Raw genomic sequence first — 21,039 nt, forward strand, 5'->3', positions numbered from 1 at the left:
CTAGGTGTTCTTAAGGTCCTTTCCAACCCAAACCATTCAAAGATTCTGTGTTTCTAAGACAGCTAATAAGCTTAAATCTACTTTGAGCTTTTTTCTTTCTTTTTATTTTTGGTGGAATTGGCCTTTATGGATCACATCATTCATCTTTGAGCTTCACTGACAATCTTCAAATTCTGGTGATGTTTAAGTTTGTTTTTCTCTAACCCTCAGAAGTTATTACAGTCAAAACCAGAGCTGAGTTCCTGCTGTTGTGGATGGGAATTCAACTGGAAATAAAAAATTTGCCAGTTTATATCTGCTCTGTACATTAATGAAGTGGGATGATATTCACATATATGAACAGGCAAGAGCACTGAAGAGAGACTTCAGGGGCCTGGGATGGCTGGTTAAAGGGTCTGGAGCGCAAGTGGTGTTTGCCTCCATACCTGTTACAAGCAAGAGTGAAGAGATAAATAGGAAGAGTCTGCAGATTAATGTATGGCTACGTGACTGGTGCCATAGGCAGGGTTTGGGTTTTTCAATCATGGGCTGCTATATGAGACACCTGGTTTGCTGGTGGCAGGTGGGATACACCAGTCCCAGAGGGGGAAAAGGGTTTTGGGGCAGGGGTTAGCAGGGCTTATTGACAGGGCTTTAAAGTAGATATGAAGGGGGGAGGGGATTTAACTGGGCCTGTTAGGGACAAGCCCAAGATAAACATGCTAGGGCTTGAAGGATGGCAGGCTAGGGAGGACTCTCCATCTATTGTTTCATGTGTGGGAAAGGATAGTTGTTTAGACCCTGTCCAACAGGGAAAAAGGGTTCTAGGACAAGAGTTAGCAGAGCTCACTCACAGAGCTTCAGGTTAGATTCAAAGTGCGAGGGGGTTGTAGCTGGGTTTGAACTAGTGGGGCATTGCTCTAGTATTAATGAAGACCAGAAGGCCCCTGCCTCCCAAGGGTGCCATGAGCATGCTCTGCTCGCTCCCTGAAATGCCTGTACACCAATGCACGCAGCATGGGGAATAAACAGGAGGAGTTAGAAGTCTGTGTGCAGTCTAAAGGTTCTGATCTGGTGTCAATTACAGAGACATGGTGGGACAGCTCACATGACTGGAATGTGCTCATGGATGGCTATGTCCCTTTTAGGAAAGACAGGTCAGCAAAGCAAGGTGGTGGAGTTGTTCTTTATGTGAGAGAGCAACTAGAATGTATTGAGTTCTGTCCTGGGGCAGATGAGGAGCAAGTGGAATGTCTGTGGGTACGAATTAAGGGACAGGCTGGTATGGGTGATACAGTTGTGGGGTCTATTATAGACCTCCTGATCAGGATGAAGGAGTTGATGAGGCTTTCTACAGGCAACTGAAAGCAGCCTCGTGACTACATGCCTTGGTCCTCATGGGGGATTTTAACTCCCCCGATATTTGCTGTAAGACTCACACAGCCAATCATTCACAGTCTAGGAGGTTCCTCCAGTGCATTGATGATAACTTCTTAATGCAACTGGTGGACAAACCAACTAGGAGAGGAGCGCTGCTAGATTTAGTACTCACCAACAAGGAGGGTCTGGTTGAAGTGCTGATGGTCAATGGCAGCATGGGCTGCAGTGACCATGAGATAGTGGAGTTTAGGATCCTGTGTGAGAGGAATAGAATACCTAGCAAGGCCACAGTTCTGGATTTCCGAAGGGCCAACTTTGGCCTGTTCAATCAACTGCTAAGGGAAGTCTCATGGGAAAGGGTACAAGGTGGTAAAGGGGCTCAAGATAGTTGGTCAGCATTCAAGGACCACTTCTTCCAAGCTCAGGATCAGAGCATCCCAATGGGTAGGAAATCAAGTAAGGGATCTAGGAGACCAGCGTGGTTAAACAAGGAGCTGCTGGGTAAACTCATGTGGAAAATCTATGGATTATAGAAGGAGGGGCTGGCCACTTGGGAGGAATATAGGACAGTTGTTAGAGGATGTAGGGAGGCAATTAGGACAGCTAAGGCCTCCTTGGAACTTAATCTGGCTGGTCGGGTTAAGGACAATAGAAAGGGCTTCTCCAATACATAGCGAATAAAACTAACACAAGAGGCAATATAGGCCCAGTGCTGAATGAGGTGGGTTACACTAAAGACAGAAGTTCAGCCAACTAGTATAAGGTAAATCTCTACTTTTACAAGTACATCATGAGGAGTAGGTTTTTTTAACATTGTGCACATAAAAGCTAAGCTTTCCTGCCTGGATAATAAAGCTTAAAAGAAAAATAATCCAAAAAAGCAACAACCCCCAGTGATCTTCATTAGAGTTGCTGCTATCTTGTACATAATAGGACATTAATCTCTGACCTTCACATTTTGCAAGCTCAGTTACGGAAATAGTTTAGATCACAACACTACCTAGCCCCAAATCACTGAATCTGTGCAGCCCAATTAACTGCTGAGATTCCCAAGGATTTAATAAAGTGAATCAATATGCTGTGAGGGATTTAAGTGTTACAAAAAGCTACCCCTTGTGGCTTTCAGGCTTGATTTAGGATCTCCTTCTCTTTCAAACTGTAACGGTTCCATACCAGTCATTCAGGTTTTCTAGTCAACTCTATATGCAGAAGGCCACACGTTCATTATTAAGAACAGGTAAAGAAATTGAACCCACCATCTAAACCCAGGAAGCAGCTGTCAGGTATTTTAATCGCTATTCAGGTCTTTTAATTCCTTTCCTAAAAAGGTTTTCTCTCAAAGCATAGTCTAAAAATAACATGCACGAAGAACTCAGGTTAATCAGGGATCTGAACACTGACCAAGAGAAGAGAATAATATGATAAAACATTTACTCAGCTCATGAGCTTTACATGACTTAACTTCATTGGCATTTGTCCCAAATTCTCCTCACTTAAAGGGTGAATCTTATTCACTGTCTCTCACTACCATTACTTAATGTATATTGAAGAAGAAGAAAAGATGCTGAATAAAAATCTTACTATAATAGCCTTTGAACTGAGTGATTAAAAAACAGAATCACACTTCCTTTAATGTGCCTGAATCAGTTTTTAAATCAAGGCACACAGATATCCATCAACTCCAACAGCAGACACACATATTCTGGACAACCTTGTTTACTATTTTATTGGTGTAAATCTAGAGTTATGCATATGTTAAAGTACCAGTAAAGTCAGGTCTCTGAGAGCAGAGCAGCAAAGCTTTATGAAGTGCATTTCTTCTGCTTAGCAAAACAGCAGCTAAGTCTTCTTACTCCCATAGTCATATCATATGCATTTATGAGATCTAGTAGGAAAACATCAAGTAGAAAACCAAACAGGTCTAATCCTGATAAGGAGGATCTTTCAGCTCTGGCATGTTTCAACTGTCTTTGGAAGCAAGCACAACGTATATGGTATTATCTTGGAAAACTCCAATTAAATCATAGGGATCAAAACCTCTGCATATGTAACGTAACTGAGGAATGGGATGCTTTATTTTCTCTCATTTCAGTCCTGTACTTTTTATTCCTGTTAAACAGCCACAACCCCTAATTTATTTCTTGCATCTAATAGAGCTTTTCTGGTGTCACTGGTACATTAAGTATAGTTTTGCAAATACTTCCAGCAGTGAGACATGAACTAGCCATGCCTTTTTCCTGTAATGGGAAACTAAAAGAAGACTAAATGGACTGCAGTTGAGGATGATTTTCAGAATGAAGCTGAGAAGAGACAACACTGCTTTCTGTGAACAACTCACTGTGCAGAGTGTATAAAACCATGCAGATGGAAGAACAAATAGTTATAAACTGATCATTATTACAACTAGAAAATTTGACATTATTCAAGACACAAAATTCTATATTAGGCTTTCACAAAGATTCATAGGAGTTTTGGGGACAAAGCAGCCAGTTAGTTGAGGTATGGATCTTGACAAATGGTACATACAGGATCATGTAGCTATGGTGCAAAGGATAAGATGGCATTAACTCAAAGATCCCTATTGGCTCTTTATCTCACATTTAATATGTGGCATTTTCTTCCATGATTGACTCAACTATTTGATGAACCTCTGTAATTTAGGACTTGCTATGAGACCTTATTTTAGTAAACAAATATTATGTTCTACTATGAGTATGCTTAAAGTCATCCACAAAGTTCAATATTTTATTTAAACACCCAGTAGTGTTTAGTGTATCTTTATCATGACAAGAACAGATTTATTTAACAGAAAATAGTTTTGCATGATTAAATTATAATTTGGTGAACAATAAGTAAACTGAAACTATATTTTATTAAAATATTAATTTCCAATTTAAAAAGCACTACAATTCTATAATACAGCAACATAAACCAATTATGATTTAAGTACTCTGTGTTGCTGGAGCGTCACCTACTGGACACTGCTGGTACCTCAAGGGGATTTGATTTTAGGGGAAAACAGCCAATGAACTTAATTGTATGCTGTTGCCTGCTATGTAATACTTTTATACCCCATCAACTAGATATCTTCAGGTCACCAGCGACTGGCCCTGACTTCCCTCCGACCATCGTCCCAACAGAGAATGAACTTTGATAGAACCAGATGAGTTCTGCAGTAAAGGAACAATCAGCATCAGCAGGCAATGATCCAACACTGCACACAGCCTCTCCTGCTCCAAAAGATTGTTACAAGAGATGTAACCTGACATCATGGACCAAATGGACTCAGCAGCTTTATAGGGATTGGTCCATGCACTAAGAAATGGTCTCTTTCTCTCCGTGTGTGTATGTGGATGCATATATGTAAGAGCGATGGTATATTGAAAATGTGGGATCTGAGCATGATACGAATGGTATGGAATAAGGGGTGGATACTGTTCTGGGTTTAGCAGTAGAAGTCATTGTTTCTCCTTTGTAACTGGTGCAGTGCTGGTTTTGACTTTTGGCCTGGGAACAGTGCTGATAACACCAATGTGTTTAGCTACTGCTCAAATGTTTAGTCTGACAAAGGACCCTGTGAGTCTCATGCTCTGCCAGGGAGGAGGGGAAGCCAGGAGGAAGCAGACACAGGACACCTGACCCAAACTAGCCAAAGAGGTATTCCATACCACAGCATGTCATGCCTGGGATGTAACTGGGAGTTTACCTGGAAGGGCACTCTCTGCTCGGTCGGGCTCAGCCAGCCGATGGTATCGTATTCTCTTCCCTTGTTATTTTCCCTTATCATTATTATTAGTGGTGGTAGCAGTAGTGATTTGTGTTATACCTTAGTTACTGGACTGTTCTTATCTCAACCCGTGGGAGTTACATTCTTTCGATTCTCCTCCCCATCCCTCCAGGAGCTGGGGGGAGGGACAAAGAAGGGGGGGGGGGTTAGGGTTATCATTCATTTATGGAATGAAAATCATCATTGCTTGATCTCCTTATGAGAAAACTGCAGCTAAGGGGATGTAAAAATATAGATGACATACTTGCTAGCAATGAGCTGACACCATCTGTTTAGAAACAGCACTGTTTGCAAAAGAGGGAGCCTGCACCCAAGAGCACAGAACTGCACTTTCTCCTTCAGTTTAGCAGGACTGAGGACTTGACCATGATTATTCTACTTTTGCCTTTTCTGCAAATCTCAACAGTCATGATGTCTATGTGCAATGCCAAATTATACAGATCTGATCTGTCTTTCAAAAGACTCGTTGTCCAAGAATGGAAACTACATTATTTGTACCCTGCACCACATACATGTCTAGATTATTAAATGAAAAAAAATAAATATTTGAAACAGAGCTTAAATGAAGGAAATGTAGATTGTCTTTGCCCTTTGGTTTCTACCTCAAGATGTCTGCACCGTCTTACCATGAGATGACTTAGCAAAGAGACAAACTACTTGGTACCTGAACCTGCCAGCCTTCACCAAATATTTGCTAGCATCCTTCCAGATTAACTTCTCTCCCTCTAGTTTCTTTAGCTTTTAAATAATTTTGGATTAGCAAAGATATTTAGCAGATGCTAAATAATCCTTATTTCTGCTTTTTGAACTTGAACATAAAAATGTTCTCTACAGCAAATGGAATAAGAAAATTAGACAAAGACTATAAGAAGCACAGTCAAAGAGAAATCACTTAAACTGTGGTAGATTTCTCTCAAGAGCACAATTAAATGAAAGTATTAGGCATTTATTTTGACAAGAATAATTTTCAGGGCTCTAATAATTTACATATAATCTATTTCATTGGGATTTAGTTCAACTGCTGTAAAATACTGACACCTTCAGGTGGAAGAGCTATCGAAGTACATAAATAAGGGGGTAGGTTGAATATAAAAGATTCAAATCAGAAATAGTTCTTCAATGTAGCTCTTTTCTTTTTGAATGAATTATGTATGTATACATTTTCACAATGTTAACATAGGTATGAAAACATCTGCAGCCTTTTCAAAACATGATTTGAGTAACATTTTAAATAGGTGTAAAAAGACATGAATATTCTGCACAAAATATCTCACAAAGTGTCAATAAAATCAACAGATCTTTCTAAAAATGCTTTTCAAAGGATTTGGTTTCTATGAGGAAACCAACTTTTTAAACCAACTTATAATTCTGGTTGAATTGAACAAAGTATAGTTTTTGTTTAACTTGTTTCTAGCAGTTTCAATGAAATAGTTTCTATTTTTTCAACATATACACTCTCAATATTTGGATTAATATGACTGAAGTAAAGTAAAAGGACTAATTCTGGACTTACAACAATGACAAAGAAATTAAAATATGGCTTGTGGTTCTGTTCTTCTTTTAAGTTTGGTAGCCTTCAGTGGAGTTCAAGGCCAGAAGGAATCGCTACTCCCTTATTCATAGATCCTCTAAACTACTATGACTGAACACCTCTAAGTCAGAATCCTGCCTATACGTAGTGATACCACAGCACCACCGGCTCCTCGGTGAGCTCGCAATAGCGGTTGCTGGAGTTTGACCCAGGAAATGACAGTCTTGCTCAGAACATAGGAGAAGGAAAACTCCTATCTTCAAACCCAGGCTGATGGAGCTCGTCCAGCCGTGTATGATCTGCCATCTAAGAGAAGGACACTCATAAAACCTACGATCTGCAGACTTTGTTGTCACCATCCTAGCTCACTAGGCCTGGCAGTTAAACCTCAGGTGTAAAGAGTGGGGCCAGTTCTGCGCAAGCTGCACCTCACCTAGAACATCCACTGCACAGGCTGGCAGGGCTTGCTCTCACTTGTTGGTATGGACAGGTGAGGGTTGAATTGGTATGTGACAAGGTGCATGGGAAGCTGCAGATCCAACCTTGCATGTGGGCGGACCAGGGCATGGGTAGCTTGAGATTACCCAGGAAATGTCAGTCCTGGTTGGACACTCCCTGATTGCCTAAGCTGCCTTTTCCAACCAGATTTGCATATCCCACTCGCCCTTGGTCATCGTGCTTGTAGTAAGCGTGGTTAAAGCCCTTCCCAAAATCTTCCCTCACAAAGCCAAGCCATCATCATCACTTTTCACTGAGATACTCATAGACTACTCAACATTTACAAGGAGTGCTGAAAGGTATCAAACTCCTATAGAAAAAAATCCACATGGGCTAATTAGGCTGTAAGAGGGACTACAGCAGAATGTGAATAAAGCCTGAAATCTTTGCCTACTTGAGGAAAATGTACCTTTCTTCTCCAAATTTGTATCTGTCCAGTAGTGCTAATTGCAGTATATCCAAGGAACTGTTAATATAGACTTCTGGCATTTGTTCTCAGTACCAAGGTGCTTTTGTGATACTTCAGGAAGGAGTTATTAGGGAAAATAATAGATTTTTTTGTTTTTCCTAATGAGGATTTTTGGTGAATTTTATTCTGGATTTGAAGGCCATGATTGTACTGGAAGGCAAATACATAATAGTTTTCTGATGTCTCAGTAATAGGTGGTTTAAAAAAAGATAATCTATTTGAGAAATGCAAGACAAGTTAGCCTCCAATGTGAAAGCCTTCTTTAAAAGCCTTAAAGTTTATACATTTGAGTATTTAATCCTTCTATCTAAAGTGAAAATGTTAGCACAATTTTTATTAATCCACAACAAGCAAGCTCTCATCTGAGTAACACTACTGGAAACCAAATGTAGGAGCATATGGACACAGGTATTGCTGATGTCTGATTAAACTAGAATACTATAAGTATTATTAAAATAGAATAGTGTTAGTGAGGAACTGTGTTAAATATTCTCCATATCTGGAATCAGTTCAATTGAAAGTATACTTCTGACTCCTTATTAAGAATGACAGAAAGGAATAAAATGGTTCGAATAATATCAAAAAGCAAGGAAATGCAGAATATTGGCTCTTCCCAGCAGAGGGTGTGAGCTGGAAGCACCAAGCAGACTGGAAAGGCCTGCCTGCTGGAGGAGCTCACCTTTCCTGAGCACCAGCATTATCTGTGGGCCACAACAGCTGCAGTGGCACAGTGGGCTGGCTGGAACAAACACATTCAGAGGAATAAACCTCTTCAAACAGGCATTGTTTTCTCCTTGCTGAGGAACCAAGCAGCCTCTTGGCTTTCTTGTTTAGATGATGGGATTCCTCTGACTGAGCTGTGGGGTCAGTGAACCACAGGCTTGGACCATCCTGCCTTCAGTTTAGTGCTGACAGCTTCTAATCACAGACTACAGGTGTCCAGGAAAGCTGTCATCTCACACACTAAAGCTGAATGAATGATTGTCACATATGAAGATTAGTCAGCTTATTTTTCAAAAGAAAACTACATCTTAGTTACTAATCATATACAACCAGTGCCTCTACTTGTGTTCTACCTCATCTCTTCCCAAAGGTTTTACTTCTAGTTTTAAATGTGCAAGGGGAGGAAAAGAAAAAAGCCACACTTTCACATCTGGAGTTAGTCGTACACATTTAGAGCTCAGATATGCTCTTTGTTAGTTAATTGTTCAGCCAACTTATTGCAAGTCTACTTCTGTTACACAGGACACTGCAGTAGTTAAGACAAAGTGAAGCGTAAATGACAACTGCTTGCAAAGTTATTTTCTATAGGATTTTGATTGCTTTTTAGTCATTAACATTATTAACCTTATTTTATAAGAACATACAAATTAAAAGGTTTGGCATATCATTTAATTTACCATATTACAAAGAATTAATGATGAAAGAGTTGAAATAGGTATGTTAAAGACCAAGAAGAAACTTAGAACATTCTTGGTCATGCATGCAACACAGAAGACAGCATTCCTGGGCATTCTGCAAAGATGCATCCTTCCTAAACCCTATGGCTGCAACAACAATAAAGACTGACAGATTATTAAATGCCAACTACACCAAGATGATAATGGTTAATGAAAGCTGTAATTTCACTGAAAACCATGGACTTTTACTTGTGAGACTGTATATTTTAGCCACACATGAAGATAAATTTCAAATACCAGCACAGGTCATCTAGCATCCAAACTCCTGGACAATAGCAAAACAAAGTCAAGGAAAAAGGTTATTTTAATAATTTGAATAACTTAATAATTTAAAGTAATTTGAAAATAAAAGTGTGCACCAACATGAACTGTAAAAATGGGGTTTAATCAAGGAGGCTTAACTATTATGTAAATAAAAAACCCTTCAATGCTTATGGCTTTCTTATCATGATAGTTCTGCGCATCCTGACTCACAGCAATATGTACTGTACAAATACAGGACAGCAAGACATGACTCACTTCCTCTTTCTAGCGGAATGATGACATACTACTTTTGCTCTTTAGAGGTCCTCCACGAGTTGTGATTACCTTAAGTTTAAGTTTCTATAAGGATTTATGCTGATGAGCAGCATCAGAAGACCTGCAACTCCATGCTTTTATATCCCTAACATAGCATCCCTCTTTCTACATTCACCCAGATAATTACTCCTCACACTTGCATTTTAATCAGTGACCAACAGTAAGAATATGGTGGCAATGACTGGCACAGGTCATCACAGGTATGTCCTAGCTGTTATCCCTGATACAGAAGACAGTGTATTCAACTCCATCTCAATAGGGGAGGGTGCTTTCTGGTCTTGCTTCACAACTTCAACTTTCACAATGACAGCACAAAGCAGCCCCTGCTTTTATCAGCCTGAAAGCATGACTCTCTATCTGAGAAGTGAGGGGGCCTATGGAAAACACCAAATAAAGATTGTGATGCTATGATACATCTGTTGGGGAAAGGGGGAGATACCACTTAATAATGGAAGTTTCTTTGAATTCATTTCAACAGAAGCACTCAAGGGTACATACAAGAATGAGAAGGAAAGAGTACAGTACAGACATATTTCTCCCAATAAAGACTGTAAAGCAGGATATGGGAAATGCTACAAAGACAACAGCCTCCATGGATGACTGCAGTCATTCGGTCATCAGCAGATGAAAAATAAACAAAATCCCCTCTTTGCCTTTTGTTTTTCATAGAATGTTTTCCTTTCATATTCACTGCAGTGTTATCTAAACAGAGTATAATGTAAACTTAGTTAACATTTCCTTTCCTTTCTTACTTTTGGATATCAGTCATACGCATTTCTTGTGTATGTTTGGGATGTACTGACCAAACCCCATTTCAAGATCACTGAAAGTCGATGCTGAAAGTCTGAAAGTACAGACACTGAAAGTCTGTAATCACCAGCTCTGATACCATGGGAACTGGCAGTAAACTACCCACTTTGACAGGACATTTTCCATTGAAGAACAAGTATCTAGAAAAGCAGAAAAATCTCATAGGCATGCTGCAACATCCGTCCTATTAAGCAACTAGTTTCACTTTCTTGGGCCTGTTGCAAACATTTTTTATTCACCATTACTGATTAAGTGGAACTGAATAATTATTTTAAAATAGATGCACATTAACTTAAATCTGCTAATTTAAAGTCCTTACATACAACAAGATAGGATTAAAAAATAAATACAGGAAAGCAAGACTTGATGCACATGGACATTCCTGAACTATGAAAGTGCAAGGATAATGTAAAGTAACATTTCCCACTCTAATTCTCTGGAGTTTGAATTTTTAATCCATATTCTCTGAAGTACTCTTCCTTCCTCATGGATAGACCTGTTTCATTCATAGCTGCATAGCAGGAGTCTCACTTCAAATCTACGAGGACCAGGTCTGACAAGGCATTAGAGTTACTGTTCAACAGCATAACATTTCTACCCTAGAGTAATAATATGGGATCCCTTCCTTGCCATCATCTGGAGAAACAGGAACCTTGGAAGAGCAGTAACTTCTGCCTTGGTCAGCTGGCAGACTTCCCATACAGCTCTGCTTCTTAGATAGTGGAGCAGATGTTCCTTGGGCCTGTGTTTGCTAATACCTATGATAATTATGGCCTTGTGCTCTGCGTGCAAGAGTAGCCTAACTTGATTGGACTGTCAATTACTCTTGTCCTCAATCACATCTTTCCTGCCTAGAATGTGTCATGCTCATATATCACTTCTAATTACATGGGAGGTACTTTAAGGCAGGGACCATGTCTCCCCATGCACAGAAGCCTGCATGGTAGGATCTCAGCTCTGATTTCTGGGTGTCACTGCAATACAAATGATAACCTAGGCTTCTAATTACATTACCAAACACAACCTCCGTTTACAAGATATGTTAATGAAACATTTACTGGGTTACACATGATGTTAGCACAAAGAGTGTTATTGTATTTTTTAAGTAGATAACTACCAGATTCTCATTACTTCATTCTCAGGTGGTACATAAAATATTTAATGCAGGACTGAAAAAGTGCTAAAAGATTATTCAGACAATGGAAACTATATCTAAATCTTGATCCTTTTTTTCAGCTGTTACAGTGGGAGATTCTAGACATAAGAAGGATTGCTACAGGAGAGCTCAGTACAGTGTAAATTACCAGTTTTGTACCAAATATCTTAATGAGAATTTCAGTATAAGGACTCAATTCGGCATTGCACCCTCACTATGACCCTTCTGAAAGAGGATTATATCGGTAGAGCTTTATTGGCAGTTCTTCCCTCCCTATTCACACATACCCACTAAATCAAACAAACAAAAAAATGAACAACAAAACATCAAAACAATTCCACAAACAAAGTTCAGGATCATTTTCATATTATTCATTCAGGATTTCTTTCCTCTTTTTCCATCAAGTTAACTCTCAGATCAATAGGGAAAATGAGATGATCTGGCTTTTTCTGAGGCTGTTGTATTCATAACAGCACCAATATATATTTATATGAAATTATGGATCTACAAATACAACAAATATACATTGATTACAAATATACAAAAAGCTGCCCAAGGCCTGCTGAAACCTGTTCGGACTATTCAGTGTTAATGTTGGCCTTGACAGGTTGAAACATTACCCCCTTGTGAACTCCTGCAGTCTGGGAAGGCCATGTTCAAACTGCTCCAAGCCATCACTTGCAGTGTGGCTGTCATGAGGAAAGGTGCACAGGAAGATGAAGTGCAGAAAGCACCATGTGAAAATAGCCCCAGAGTGCCAGACTGGCTATCTCAGAAACGTATTGATAATGAAAGGACATCTTCATTGTCAGTTAGTTCCTGTGTGCTTACTGAGTTATCAAACCAAGACACTGCAAGTTTGAAATGCCTGCCTCAGAAGAGAGCACAAGGCAAATCATTAGGATATACAAACTTCTATACTACACCAATAATGATTCTTGGCTTATTTTTCTTCCTCTTACAGAAATTACATACTGACAAGATCTCTAAGCTGATCCAAAAGTAAAAATACTCTCTATCTCTTTCCCCCTCACATGACTGGAATGACATTAAAGTTCATTTTGAAATGCAGAGAATTTTGGTAAGTCTCTCTTCAGAGGCTGGCCCATGCTGTTATGTTACAGTATTCTATGACAAGACGTCATTGAGAGTTACTTATCCTAAACAAATACTGTGAAACTTGTTCTAACAACTACTCAACATATGTAGCAAGCTACGTAAAAGCAACCATAGCAAACATTTGCAGTTCATTTTCTCATGTGCTTTCGAGAGCTTCACCCGTTACTTAAATTTTAAAGACACACCTGCCTTACCTAATTCTCATTCTATATTCCTTTCAAGTTAATCAGCCTTACTACTTGGCAGAGCAAAGGTTTACTCTGCTAGAAGGCTTTGGCTACTCTCAGGTATTTTGATTTTCTCCATTATTTCTGAATTACAGAATATCTAAAACATTCCAAGAAAAAGACTATAAGATAGAATCAGTTATTCTCACAAAGAAGCTTTCTTTTATGTAGTGTGGGGGAATGAAATAGTTGTGATTTGGTAAAATCCAAACCATATACTTTGTAACACGCTGGCTTACTCAGTGAGAATTCTCTGTACATACTTGGCTATTCACAAGGAGGTATAAAAGAAGCAGCTGGATAGCAAAACTTAACATTTAAAGCAGGGCAGGGCAGCTAAATTCATATCTTCTACATGAGTACACTGAGTATTGTGATTGTACAACAGCCCTGTAGAAATAATAGTTGACGTAGGATAATTTGAGGTGTTTTTCCATTAATTACATATGAAGACCAGGCTGAACTTGTAATAAAAGTTTTAATTAGACTTGTTTTAATAATCTGGTCAAGGAGCAGACAAGGAAGGACCTGACGAAACTACAAAGAGGTCCAACATGGTTTTCAATTTTATTGATATTTGCATAAAATTTGCATAAATTTTAATAATTTAATATGGATGAATTGTTGTTTTTGAAAAAAGAATGAAGTGCTCTGAAATGCTAGCTTACATTACTGCTTGCCATGCTGGAGAAAGTAATACAGCCACAGTTCTGTGTGCCTCAACCCTGCCTAACACAAGGGTAGCGGAGGGGAGGAAAGGAAACAGCTCATGTCTCAATGCAATGCAAGGAAGCCTCTACTGTGGAGACAAGCACACACATGCTCTCTTATATATAAGCTAGGAGTGGCAGCCCGTATTATAAAAAGCTGATTTCTAAATGTTTGACGTTTATGTTCAAACCTGATCTTAAATACTGTACAAACTGTCATATACTCAGCAATGTTACTAGAGACTAACAGTAGTCATACTTCCTTCTGGAAATACAGGAAAATAGATATAAAATAAGCAAAGAAGCAGATGAAAAAGAAAGCAGTGCACAAAAATAGCTTTCCTGAGTTTCCATGAGTTTTCAGGAACAGTTTAGGATCTAATCTGCCTTCACCAGTGGTGCCTGTTCCGTGGGGTATTGCTGCAGGTCAAGATTTTCACTCCTGTGAAACAGTGCTTTTGGATAGCTTCTTACACGTTATGTAGCACTGATGTTGACCCTGTCACTGTATGAGCTCCTTCTACCATTCTCCCACATATACATAAAACAATCTTCATTCTTGGTGGACAGAGATTTGTCCTTATTCTCTGAGGCTGTTTTATGACACATTGCACACATCAACCATCTTTCCAACACCCCACCCATTACCTGTTGCTCTACATCCCAGCCTGCTGTGCACCTGAGCACACCCACAGAGCACGTACAAGTTCCTGGCACTTCCAGCATCGTTCTTCCAAAAGGGAAAAACATCCAGGTTAAATTTTCATTGGAAGATCTCTTAGCCAATAACATACGCTGCATTAAGCATATGGTAATTTGTTTAGGTGAGTTGTGACATGTTTGAGGCATGTCATTCATTTTCCATATCATCAAAATTAGGGAATTTGGGAGTGCTTGAAGATTCCAGATACTGGATGCACACCCTGAGAGCATCCCAACTTTGTGTTGTTATCTGACCTCATAAATATTCTGTGCTGTGACCTCTGTGCAAAACAAAGGCACACCTCTCTGTAAGATGACAGACAAAACAGTAGTCTCAGGGAAGCATTGGATCTGGATGACGTAGGAACCAGAGCACAGGGGTTTGCCAAAAAGTGCCCAGCACGTAAAGGCTGACGCACCTTAATCTCTTCCAAGAGCCACTGGTAGTATGAGGGTTGCAGTGAAAATATAAAAGATTGAGAGAACAAATACTGATACGTAGTGACTTTAATTCTTACTTGGAGGGATGACAGTTGGGTTGTGCTTCAGCCACTCCCTACCTACATCTAAAGTTACTGTTTGGCCTTTTCAAGAGTATTTGCATTAAAATGGCCTTCCCAATGTGAAGAGATAGCATGCTGAATTATAAACTGTTCAGCAGAACCACTGTGGTGTTTCACTGCAACTCACTGTTTGATCTGGTGTCAGCACATTTGTATTTCCTCACTGAGCATTTTAATATTGCGTTTGCTATTACAAGTTGCATTGTTTCCATCATGAAGCAGCAAAACCAGCTGATGATATTACTGACTGATGAGCAAGGCAATATAAAACACTAAAGATGAGAGCAAATACCTGATTTCCATATTGCGTTTGCCCCCATCAAAACCAGTTTAACAAAGGAACTGTGTTTGAACCCAAAACAAATCACTGCTAGTTAAGCCTTGTCCCATGTTTAAAAATGCAGTAGAGTATCAGAATATTAGTAATACAACAGAAGCCAGAATTTAGTATATGGCACTGCTGGGTCCTCGTGTCACTATTCAGGGGTCTCATAGTAATATATTTGGTAAATGGGTTAATACAAGAAAGAAGAGGACAGGCACTGGCAGCCCCATGAGACAAGAACTGCTAGGGTGACAGCAAAGGTTATTTCCACCAATATAGTAACTATGCAGCTGCAGAAACAAGCTGCTCTACCTCACCACAGGAAAGCACGTGGATAGGCAGATGTCCTGACAGACCTTTCAGCTTGTTACAGGATCAGGTATGTATGTACTGCTGATAAGGTTCTGCGTAAGGTTCTTCCTTTGCATCTCTTCCCCCACTATTTATCCATTTCAGCTCTCTTGCTGTGTTTATCACCATGATGTCCTAATCCTCCAGTCTTCAAGAAGCAAATGGAATCTAATAAATGCATGATTAAATCAGCTATTCAGAATATTCCATCATGCTGACAGAAGAACAATTTATCACGATCTAGACAACAGAGAAACATAGAAGGACTAAGAAAAAAATAAACCCAAAATCCTCAGATGACCATGTGGCCTACACACATTTTTTGGAGTTCACTTGCTCCGGTCTGGCCATTGGCATAGAGTTGTTTTCCAGGACACCCACTCATTCATTGTACAGTGGAACAAAACAATTAGCTCAAACTCCACAATATGTAACATTGGTTTTAGTAAACAGAAGAAACTTTTCATAACAGTTAGTACTGAATAGCACAAAGCTTTACTCCTACAACTACAGTCAATACTTTTTCTCTCCCCCATTTTTATTCTAGAGTTCAAATAGTGCCTCCAGCCCATGTGCTGCAGTGGGCAGCAGTTTCTGGCAACTAAAGCTACTAAAAGCCATTTTAAACTTCATTAAAGAATACTGTTGCAAGCACTTATTATGGATCTCCTAAGCCTGTCAAAATATCAAACGGCATATATGTTCTTGGTCTTGAAAGACACTACCAAGATAGAATCACTCCCCTGACAAAAGGCAAAATGTGCCTAATTACTTGAGTTATTTCCAACATAGACATCGTGTATTCTTTGGAAGATAAAGCGGCAGGGGAGGTCTGCATACATTCCTGTACAAACCTACTCTGTCTGAGAGGGAATGCATGTTGCTATGACATTCTTTTGGCTTCTGAGAGTCAGCAGCATCCACAGCCTACTGCAATCAATTGCACAAGAATGATAAGCATCTTAGGAGAAGCCTCTGTGTGTGAACGCATATGGGCACACATGTGTGTAGAAATGCAAATGCAGTCAGCCTGGAGATCCCCAAATGTACAGACCTGATTTAATTTTCCTAGGGATAGAATCATATGCTGTGCAGATGCAGAAAGATGGCCATACACAGTGGGCTGGTTAAAGCCTCAAACAGGTTATGGGAGCCTAAACTGTAATTTTCTGAGGGAATATAAACCCACTCCTCAGGACAAGGATTATTTCAACACCTTTTCCGGAAGTATTTAGCTTAACAATGATATTATGGAGATCACTAACTGACTATTATAATTAGAACTACACATGACTTTTTGATTCAGTGGCAATCCAGCACTCTCCATGTAACTGAATGAGCCACGGGACCTTGAAACTGTTCATAACATGCACCCAGCACAGGCAATTCATGTCATTTCCCATTAAGTGCAAGCACTGTTTTGTGCTCAGGGAATTAGCTTCTACATAACAAGGGCAGTGGTGCAATGTGAATGCCAAGGAGTTTTATCCTTTTCTCGGGAACATAAGATCATTTCGAAATGAGATTCTGAAGACACAATGAGCCATCTCTAATATGCATGGAAATACATAACACCCAGAAAGAAAATCAATTCTTCCTCACAAGCATTTAATTTACATCCCAATAGGATTTGCATACTCTTGAGAAGTTAGTGCCAATGCACAGGCTACCTTACTTACAAACACTCAGTAAAAACAAACCAAGAAAGCACTATCTGACTTCAGTGAAGGGTCTCTTTGTCACTGCAGCTGCTCAGTGAACCAAGCAGGTAAATGCCCCTTAGGTAAGATCAAGGAAGGTTGCTGAAATCAGCAATCTTTGTCATAAGCCTCGGAAATCTCTTGGCACAGCAGACTGGATGACTGTTGCAAAGGACAGTACCTGATCCACCCAGAGCATTATGTGCATGATATCTGTTTGTGCACAATTCCCCTGCTCTCACTGTTTCTGGCTAACCACTGAAGTGGGTGTAAATCACCAAACTTTTGCATTTGTTGACAATAACTAATGAGCTGGGAGGAAAAGAACTTGCAATGAATTTGTTTGCTGCACACAACATCTTGTTCATGACCTAAGATAGCTCTGAAAGGTTCAGACTGAGAACACAATTATAGGATACTGAAAATGGTTGTATGTTGTTTGGTGCAAGCATACGGATATGATTTAGCTATGTCCTTGCCAACAGATTTCTAAGTGTTTATCCCTTTTCAACATCACCTTCACATTTGCTTTGACATACGATTTAGAGTTTCATAATCATAAATTCTGGCACTGTACTTTCCTATTTGTAAAACATCAGAAAAATGAGACATTCTGTCCTGGAAAGGTAAGAGGGACTTCAAGTTGAGTGATGACTAAAGTCATCAGGAAGTACACCCTCCCTACATATGTCTTATGAATACGCCCTACCCCAGTCATACAACCCATGGCTTGTATTTCTGCTAAATAGCTTAGTTAGCTAACAAACCCAAGATTAATCTTTTTTAATCAGTGCTGGCTAGAGCCTAACTAGTGTCCCACAGTAAAGAAAAAAGCACATGATGCACAAGGTCTAAGGAGCATACATCCAACTCATTTTCAACACAACTTGCTCCTGCATATGGGGGCTTTTCATCATCTTTTCAGTGCATGTGGTAGCTAAGAAATCACCCCAAAAACCTCAGCAAGGATGTCAAATTGTCATTTATTTTTTTTTAGAATCCTGAATTAATTCTTTGAGTCATTCTTTCAGCCTCATCAAGCCCACAGATGATGCCATTTGTAGTGGCCTTGAGAATGCTGGTTTCTCTCAGACTTATTGCTCAGCCTGAAATGAGCTGTCTTGAGTTTTTGTCGTGCATAAGTGATTCTGCCATTTCTCTCCTATCTGCAGATGTGTGGAGTATGTATAAGGACAGGATGCATATGGGACAGATGCTTATGGGACAGAAAGAATTCAGACTGTAAGAACAGCAGTAGGGCATAGGATGGTCCAGTTGTAAGACCAAAGTGATGCCTTCAGAGCACTAAATCTCTGTAGTAGTCTCAGCAGCCAAGGCTGATATGGTGCCAGTGACACAAGCCATACTGCTGATCTCCCAGTTGTCCTCGAGGTAAAACAGAGTACATGGAGCTTAGATCACTGCAGAGGACAAGGAAAGGATGTATTCAAGTCTTATAACCCATTCCAGGTCAAGGAATATATGCAGACCTCAGTACTGGGATGTGATTTTACACCCCACATAACAGGCATGTAGGTGCGTGACGAAGAACTAACCCCTTTACAAACTATCTCACTATGACATCAGCAAGGGTAGCAACTGCAAGACTGTGACAGTGTTTGATTACAATCAAGTGTAAATACTGATGTGTTATAGCTACAGCAACCACAGTGTTTTACTTTCCCTAGCCAGATCAGAGAATTCAGACATAACTTGAATAGCTGGCAGACAGTATCTGACTGTGGCACCATATGATAAGCATATCAGCTTGGGTGAAGAATTACAAACAGAATTGTGATTTGCCCATCTGTAAGCGAAAAGAAATCAAGTAGGCCTGTCCTTCCCAGTACGATGATTTCAGCTCTAAGGCATTACACAACCTTAGCTTTGTCTCTCTCATTTTCCCATGATAACTCTTTTCCTCTGCTGCAGTCCCATGGAGGACTTGCTGCCATCTCCCCTCTGACTCCTCTTCTCTGGACTTGCAGTTTTACGATTCTCTGCCTAATAACATCCATCCTTACTGTTTATCCTTGTCCAGCGATAGAAAGCAGAACATAGGATCAAGGTGTGGTATGGTTTTCCCTGCTTCCTTAACATACCATTTCCCAGAAATCTTGGACTGTCCCACCAACCTCCGTACTATGATGTATGTATTACAGTATTCCCTCAAGCATTCCCACTCTCAGAGAACATTACCTATTTTAATCACTGAAAACTGCTGATTAGATCATTAGAACTAGCAAATTTTAATTGTTTTTCATTATTAAGGATAAGTTAGCAGCTAAGGCTCCATACTACCGACAACACCCCTTCCTCTCACAAAGAGTGGACTGCGTTAGTGCTCAACTGCATCTGACTTTCATCAGGAGCTCTGCAGTAGCACTTAGGTTTCAGAGATCTCTCTTGCTGATATACAAGAAGCTGTCACAGATTTCCATAATGTATTCCACCAAGTTCAACTGGATACAATAGTGTAACAGACTACAATGTAGAGTAGTAATTCGGGGATACAAAAGGTAGCCATGTACCACTCACACGAACAACTACAATTATTTTGGTAGCTAAAAAGGAAGAATTATCTATGTCTGGTTTCAGGTGATGACTGTGTAAAGCTAACAACATGAGTCACAATTTAACTATGTAATAAACACTAGATAGCCATGTAGAATCTGAATAAATCCTGTGTCTCTCAAATACTTATGAAGTTCAGGTTGATGCAAGTGGTATTTTTTGTCTCAGAATTACGAAAGAGGACATGCTTAGGGATGAAAGCAATCTTTCAGCATAGGAAGTGTATTAAATACTTAAATAAGAGAGGAAGGAAGCACAATGATTTCCAGTATATAGTATGCACAAAAAAGCTCTGGCTCTTCCAATGTGATTCTACCCTAACACAAGTCTTACCTGTGTCATTTGGCTGATTGAGGAATCCAAAGGTTTCTCCATTCGCTCCTTGTGACACCGCAAGGAAGTAGCCTGAGCTAGAGAAGACACTCCTTTCCCTGTGTGATCACCCAGTTCAAAGCAGCACAGGACCGTTTGTTGAGTCCAGCTCCATGTTATTTTAACAGCAGGATAAGCTTCCCAGAGCAACAGATTCAGCTTCCAGGCTGGGAGAGAAAGGAACAGTGTAATCTCCCATATAGCACAAGCTACAGAATCTCATACAATAACTAGTTATGTAGTTCACTGTAAATGACACTGACAATAACAAGGAAAGCTCTCAGCCCCTTCAATTTTTTTCTTCTACTTTTTGACTTCCTGCTGGTTTCCATGAACTCCTTCTTTTCCTTGCAATCACTTTCCTTAGCATTCTAATGATAGAGCAGAACAGGTACATACCTGAGAATAGACACACATTGTGGCCAGAAAGTAGTTAAAGAAATGTTACAAAGCCAAAGTTGAATTGTAGAGCACTGAAGTTAATTTTGCATGCTTGTATGCACACACTACAGTAATCTTCATTCACTTACAAGGCAGAAATTGATTTCTGGGGTTCTCAGTTCCAGAAACAACCAGAGCCACAATCACCTCTATTAGCAGCTTAAATTGCAGGAAAGAGTTTCTTACTTTCAACCCTAGGCTGTGGTATATACAGCACAGGAAATCAGCAGAATTTAGCTTCCAAAGGCTAATGAGTCTCTACAAAGCATGCATGTTTCTGAAATACATTTCTTTCCCTCCAATTCC

The 21,039-nt window shown here is 39.7% G+C and overlaps 1 long non-coding RNA gene across 1 annotated transcript in view; it reads right to left on the reverse strand.

The window, feature by feature from the left end:
* LOC115946895 (uncharacterized) overlaps positions 1-21,039 on the reverse strand; it is a 119,303-nt gene that overhangs the window by 48,101 nt on the left and 50,163 nt on the right. Inside the window, exon 2 of the long non-coding RNA XR_004080907.2 lies at positions 20,254-20,459. This is a non-coding gene — a long non-coding RNA (uncharacterized lncRNA). The remainder of the gene's footprint in view (positions 1-20,253; positions 20,460-21,039) is intronic.

Source organism: Melopsittacus undulatus, chromosome 7 (genome assembly GCF_012275295.1).
Source record: "Melopsittacus undulatus isolate bMelUnd1 chromosome 7, bMelUnd1.mat.Z, whole genome shotgun sequence".
NCBI lineage: Eukaryota > Metazoa > Chordata > Aves > Psittaciformes > Psittaculidae > Melopsittacus > Melopsittacus undulatus.